Raw genomic sequence first — 7,123 nt, 5'->3', positions numbered from 1 at the left:
GCTACGTGCAAACGTCCTAAGGGAGGAAACTCGTTATCATTCTTCTTCCTCGTGATGTTGAAATTAAAAGTAGTCAAATTGTTAATAGAACGTTTTCATTGCTTTCTTTTCATACTTTTATTTTTGGAAAATGTTCAAATTTCTGCGATTTTCTTCACATTTACTTTCTCTCTAGGCTTTCCTGTTTGTAAGGATTTTTAGGTGAGTTTGTCTTCATATATTGGAAGTTGTTTCCAAAGTGCTTGCGAGCTGCTTCTTGTTGGTGTGGCGTCATTATGCCTTGTCCATACAAAAGGTGAGATAAACCATTACAGTTGTCCATGAAACATATACCACTTGTTTTATGTCAATTGTAAATGTTTAGTGGAGTGTAAAACTACTACTGGACTTCCATGCATAAAGTTTGGTTTCACTGATTTCTACTTGTGTAAAATTTGCTTAGAAAACGTACATGTGCAGTCTAGGTTGAGTGTCTAAATGGCTGTAATGTGTTGTTCTTACATGGAGGGCTCTAAACCTACAATTTATGTCCACCTTTTTGCTGTTAAGGTCTGAGTAAAGAGGGTGAGTTTCAGCATCTAAAATTGTACAAAATCTGTGTGCCATCTTTTTTTTTCTGGTACACGTTGTTAAAACTGTCTTGTCTGCCCACCACACTGCCCGTTTTTCTAATGATCTTGCCAAGGCAGTGTGTTCCATTCTAGGATGGTACAGGGAAAGAAAAACATCTGTCTGTACTGTGCCTTGCAGACAGGGATGTTCTTGTTACACGTGTTGTTTTTTTGTTCTGGAGCTCAACCTACTGTCTGACCTTCTGCTCCCTTCACACTAACGGATTCTATGCAACCCCCTGTCCCCGCGTGCTCACTCTGTGCAGTCCTTGGAGAAGCACTTGAGGTTGTGGGTTGTATTAGTGAACGTGGCAGTGAGCACCAAGTTTTCTTATCAATTACGATTGTTCCTAACTCTGTGGTAAACTTTGTAATATACATACGAACGTTCTTAACTCAAGAAAACTCCGTAATTATACATCGGTTCATTCTCAAAAATCTAAGCAAACTCCATAATATACCATAGGAACATACTTAACTCGAAGTAATATACACTGGAACATTCCTAATTCTAAGGAAACTCTGTTACATACATAGGAATATTCTTAACTCTGAGCAAACTCCGTAATGTACACTGGGACATTCTTAACTCTAAGCAAACTCCGTAATATACACTGGAACATTCTTAACTCCGTAACCCGTCGATAATGTAGTCTGTGTCACTGTATGTGTTCTGTTCAAAGTTTGTTTTTTTTTCTATTTAATTGTGAACAAGAAAATCGAGGTCACGCCGTCATTCACTAAGCATTGCCAACGCTACTGCAACTGTGAAGAATTTTTTTCCTACAATTTTAAAGCCAAAGTTTGTATTGACGGGCAAAGTATTCCCAGAAAAAATGGCAATGTTACAGTTTTCCACGGCCACGGCCACGGCCACACACACACACACACACACACACACACACACACACACACACACACACAGAGAGAGAGAGAGAAACACCAGGTTAAAACACAGACTCACTATTTGTTCACACAAGTGAGTCAAAAACATGTACAATACAAAAGAGGCAGATACAGAATGGTCAGACATCGCCGCTCACAGAAGTTGACACACTGGAGCACCAGGCAAAGCCAGGATGTATACCGGGACATCTCCTGACACAGATCCAAACACAAGAACAGTAATAAAGTAGGCCTACTTTGTGGCGGTGATTCTGACCCCTGTCAGTCTGCTCAGCCACCCACGCCGTGTCCTAACGGAGGAAACTCTTTTTTGTCTTTTTTTTTTTTTTTTAATTAAACGTAAACTGATTGTTTACAAAGAATTTTGTCACTGCTTCTTTTCGTGCGTTTATTTCTGAACAATGTTTTAGTTTCTGCAATATTTTTCATGTGTACTCTCTCTCTTTCTAGGCTGCTCAGCCACTCACGAAACGTTCTAAGGGAGGAAACTCGTTATCTTTTTTCTTCCTCGTGATTTTAAAATTAAAAGTAGACAAATTGTTTAATAGAAGTTGTCACTGCTTCTTTTCATACTTTTATTTTTGGAAAATGTTCAAGATTTTGCGACTTTATTTTTGTTTACTCTCTCTCTGGCTTTCCTGCTTGTAAGTATTTTTAGGCGAGTTTGTCTTCATATATTGGAAGTTGTATCCAAAGTGCTTGTGAGCTGCTTCTTGTTGGTGTGCAGTCATTATGGATTGTGAATACAAAAGGTGTGATAAACTATTAGAGTTATCCATGAAATATGTCATCGCATTTTTTCCAGTAAACTGTAAATGTTTAGTGGAGTGTAAAACTGTTACTGGACTTTCATATGTAAAGTAAGATTTCACTGATTACCTATTTGCATAAAATTTGCATAAAAAACGTGAATGTTCAGTCTAGGTTGAACTCCTGAATGGCAGTAACGTGTTGTTTCTACATGGTGGGCTCTAAACCTATAATTTATGTCCACCTGTTTGCTGTTAAGGTCTGAGTAAAGAGGGTGAGTTTCAGCATCTAAAATTGTACAAAATCTGTGTGCCATCTTTTTTTTTCTGGTACACGTTGTTAAAACTGTCTTGTCTGCCCACCACACTGCCCGTTTTTCTAATGATCTTGCCAAGGCAGTGTTTTCCATTCTAGGATGGTACAGGGAAAGAAAGACATCTGTCTGTACTGTGTCTTGCAGACAGGGATGTTCTTGTTACAGGTGTTGTTTTTTTTGTTCTGGAGCTCAACCTACTGTCTGACCTTCTGCTTCCTTCACACTGACGGTTTCTATGCAACCCCTGTCCCTGCACTCTCTCTGTGCAGTCATTGGAGAAGCACTTGAGGTTGTGGGTTGCATTAGTGAACGTGGCAGCAAGCACCAAGTTTTCTTATCAATTACGATTGTTCCTAACTCTGCGGTAAACTCTGTAATATACATAGGAACGTTCTTAACTCTAAGCAAATTCCGGAATTATACATAGGTTCATTCTGAAAAATCTAAGCAAACTCCAGAATATACCATAGGAACATACTTAACTCTAAGTAGTATACATTGGAACATTCCTAATTCTAAGGAAACTCTGTTACATACATAAGAATATCCTTAACTCTGAGCAAACTCCGTAATATACACTGGAACATTCTTAACTCTAAGCAAGCTCTGTAATATACACTGGAACATTCTTAACTCCATAACCCGTCGATGATGTAGTCTGTGTCACTGTAGGTGCTCTGTTCAAAGTTTGTATTTCTTTCTATTTAATTGTGAACAAGAAAATCGAGGTCACGCCGTCATTCACTAAGCATTGCCAGTGCCACTGCAACTGGGATGTGGTTATATGTTGTTTTCGGAATCCCGGAAATGGCCTCCATGAAATAAATTATACGGGAAACACGGCAGGGAGACTTACAAACTCTTATTGGCATGGCTGTGGAGAATTTTTTTCCTACGATTTTTAAGCCAAAGTTTGTATTGATGGACAAAGTATTTCTAGAAAAAATGGCAATGTTACAGTTTGCCACGGCCACAGCCACACACACACACACACACACACACACACACACACACACACACACAGAGGGAGAGAGAGAGAGAGAGAGAGAGAGAGAGAGAGAAACACCAGGTTAAAACATAGACTCACTATTTGTTCACACAAGTGAGTCAAAAACATGTACAATACAAAAGACACAGATACAGAGTGGTCAGACATCGCCGCTCACAGAAGTTGACACACTGGAGCACCAGGCAAAGCTAGGATGTATACCGGGACATCTCCTGACACCGATCCAAACACAAGAACAGTACTAAAGAAGGCCTACTTTGTGGCGGTGATTCTGACCCCTGTCAGTCTGCTCAGCCACCCACGCCGTGTCCTAAGGGAGGAAACTTTATTATTATTATTATTATTAAACGTAAACTGATTGTTCACAAAGAATTTAGTAACTGCTTCTTTTCGTGCGTTTATTTCAGAACAATGTTTTAGTTTCTGTGATATTTTTCACGTGTACTCTCTCTCTCTCTCTCTCTCTCTCTCTCTCTCTCTCTCTCTCTCTCTCTAGGCTGCTCAGCCACCCATGCAACGTTCTAAGGGAGGAAACTCGTTATCATTTTTCTTCCTCGTGATGTTGAAATTAAAAGTAGGCAAATTGTTAATAGAAAGTTGTCATTGCTTCTTTTCATACTTTTATTTTTGGAAAATGTTCAAGATTTTGCGACTTTATTTTTGTTTACTCTCTCTCTGGCTTTCCTGCTTGTAAGGATTTTTAGGTGAGTTTGTCTTCATATTTTGGAAGTTGTTTCCAAAGTGCTTGCGAGCTGCTTCTTGTTGGTGTGGAGTCATTAGGGTTCATAAACAACTCCAACTGAACAAACTTGATCTTAAATCTGTAAATGCCAATAGGTTGCTAAACTCCAAATACGGCTCTAAGGGTTCATGGATGCAAAAAATGAGACAAATGATAATATCGTTGTTAAAAAAATCCAAGTTTTTTTTAGGTAGAAAACTGTAAGTGTTTAGTGGAGTGCAAAACTGCTACTAGACTTTGAAAACGTAAGGTTTGGTTTCCTACTTGTATAGAAAACGTGCATGTGCTGCCTGACAGGTTTTAGTGTATGAATGGTTGTTGGAATAAAGGATCAGCTGTAACGTGTTGTTCTTACATGGATGGCTCTAAACCTACAACTTATGTCCACCCATTTGCTGTTAAGGTCTGAGTAAAGAGGGTGAGTTTCATCGTCTAAAATTGTACGAAATCTGTGTGCCATCTTTTTTTTTTCTTTTTTCAGGTACACGTTGTTAAAACTGTCTTGTCTGCCCACCCCTCCACCTGCTTTTCTAACGATTTTGTCAAGTCTGTATCTGTTCTGTTTGGTCACATTCCCGCCTAGCACACACAACAATAAAGCAGAACACTGGAACCAAAACAAACAAAACAATTTCTAGCAGCTGCTTGCTTATGTTGAAAGAGGACAATTACCTGAGGCAAATACATTCCACTGTTTACTTTTTTTTAACCTATGGATCTTCCAAGGTATTTGTATGCATTGAACTGTTAAACAGTCTATCCTTTGATGACAATCTGTTTGATACTTGGTTTTCTTCTTCCTGTAATCAATAACTAGTTATTTTGTTTTTGTAACATTTGACTCTAAAAAAAAAAAAATTATCATTACACCAAGTTGTAATATTGTCAATTTCATGTCTGTACACAGTGTCGTCATCAGGTACACGTCCTGTCAGAGGTGAATCATCAGCGAACTTGACAAGTAGACAGGGTGCTGCATCACTCCTGCAGTCAGCCGTGTACAAAGTTTCAGTTTCAGTTTCAGTTGCTCAAGGAGGCGTCACTGCGTTCGGACAAACCCATATACGCTACACCACATCTGCCAAGCAGATGCCTTACCAGCAGCGTAACCCAACGCGCTTAGTCAGGCCTTGAGGGGAAAAAAGTGAATAAATAATAGACAAGTGTACATAAATAAATAAATAGATAATAATTATAATATGAAAAAAGGTAGTAGTAGTACTAGTAATAATAATACGTACAAAGTAAAAAGGAAAGTTGACAGTACAGTGCCCTGGGGAGCACCGGTATTAGTGTATACAACTAAGTTTGTAAAATAGCCTACGTAACCTATGATCAGTATCCGTTAAGATACCAGAACACTGAGTCAGGCCCACAAAAAAATCCTGAGGGTAGTATTCAGTGTGCACATACATATTATTGTACTTAGGTGCAGAGCTTGTGGAGAGGGAGGGGACTGAGTGAGTAAAGGAGATACAGAGAGAGAGTGAGAAGGTGTGTGTGTGTGTGTGTGTGTGTGTATGTATACCATGCTTCTTTTTCAGGCAATATGATTTTGTGTGAAACCATCATGTATGTGTAATATATGTTGCATGGCCTTGTAAGTGTTTGAACATGCCATTGGGAAGAAGACAGATTAAAAATATGAGAAAAAAAATTGAAAAAAAAAGAAAGAAAAGACAACAGAAAAGAGAAAAATGATGATGGAAGGAACACAAAAAAAAATTATAATAATAATGGATACTTATATAGCACACTATCCAGAAATCTGCTCTAGGTGCTTTATAAAAACGCTTTGTTAACATAAAACATTACATCTATGTTACATACACACACCAAAATGTGACTACACACACACACACACACACACACACACACACACACTGCATACATACATACATACAAAAAGACCAAAAAAAGATACAAAAGACAAAACAAAAAGGAAAAAAATAAATAGAAAGAACCTTCCAGGGAAGCTGAAACTATCCTGCTCATTTGTAGAACTTTTAGGCATCCACTGATTTCTCCCATAAAAAAAAATACAAAATATGTATATATATATATATATATATATATATATATATATATATATATATATATATATATATATATATATAAAGGTGTGAAATTGTCAATTTCATGTCTGTACACAGTGTCGTCATCACGTACACGTCCTGTCAGAGGTGAATCATCAGCGAACTTGACAAGTAGACAGGATGCTGCACCACTCCTGTAGTCAGCTGTGTACAAAGTAAAAAGGAAAGTTGACAGTACAGTGCCCTGGGGAGCACCGGTATTAGTGTATACAACTAAGTTTGTAAAATAGCCTACGTAACTTATGATCAGTATCCGTTAAGATACCAGAACACTGAGTCAGGCCCACAAAAAAATCCTGAGGGTAGTATTCAGTGTGCACATACATATTATTGTATGTAGGTGTAGAGCTTGTGGAGAGGGAGTGGACTGAGTGAGTAAAGAAGATACAGAGAGAGAGAGAGAGAGTACAGTGAGAGAGAGTGAGAGCGTGTGTGTATGTGTATGTATACCATGCTTCTCTTTCAGGCAATATGATTTTTTGTGAAACCATCATGTATGTGTAATATATGTTGCATGGCCTTGTAAGTGTTTGAACATGCCATTGGGAAGAAGACAGATTAAAAATATGAGAAAAAAAATTGAAAAAAAAAAGAAAGAAAAGACAACAGAAAAGAGAAAAATGATGATGGAAGGAACACAAAAAAAAATTATAATAATAATGGATACTTATATAGCACACTATCCAGAAATCT

The sequence above is a fragment of the Babylonia areolata genome, chromosome 16 (genome assembly GCF_041734735.1).
Source record: "Babylonia areolata isolate BAREFJ2019XMU chromosome 16, ASM4173473v1, whole genome shotgun sequence".
NCBI classification, from domain to species: domain Eukaryota; kingdom Metazoa; phylum Mollusca; class Gastropoda; order Neogastropoda; family Buccinidae; genus Babylonia; species Babylonia areolata.
Note: the sequence above shows the minus strand (reverse complement) of the source record.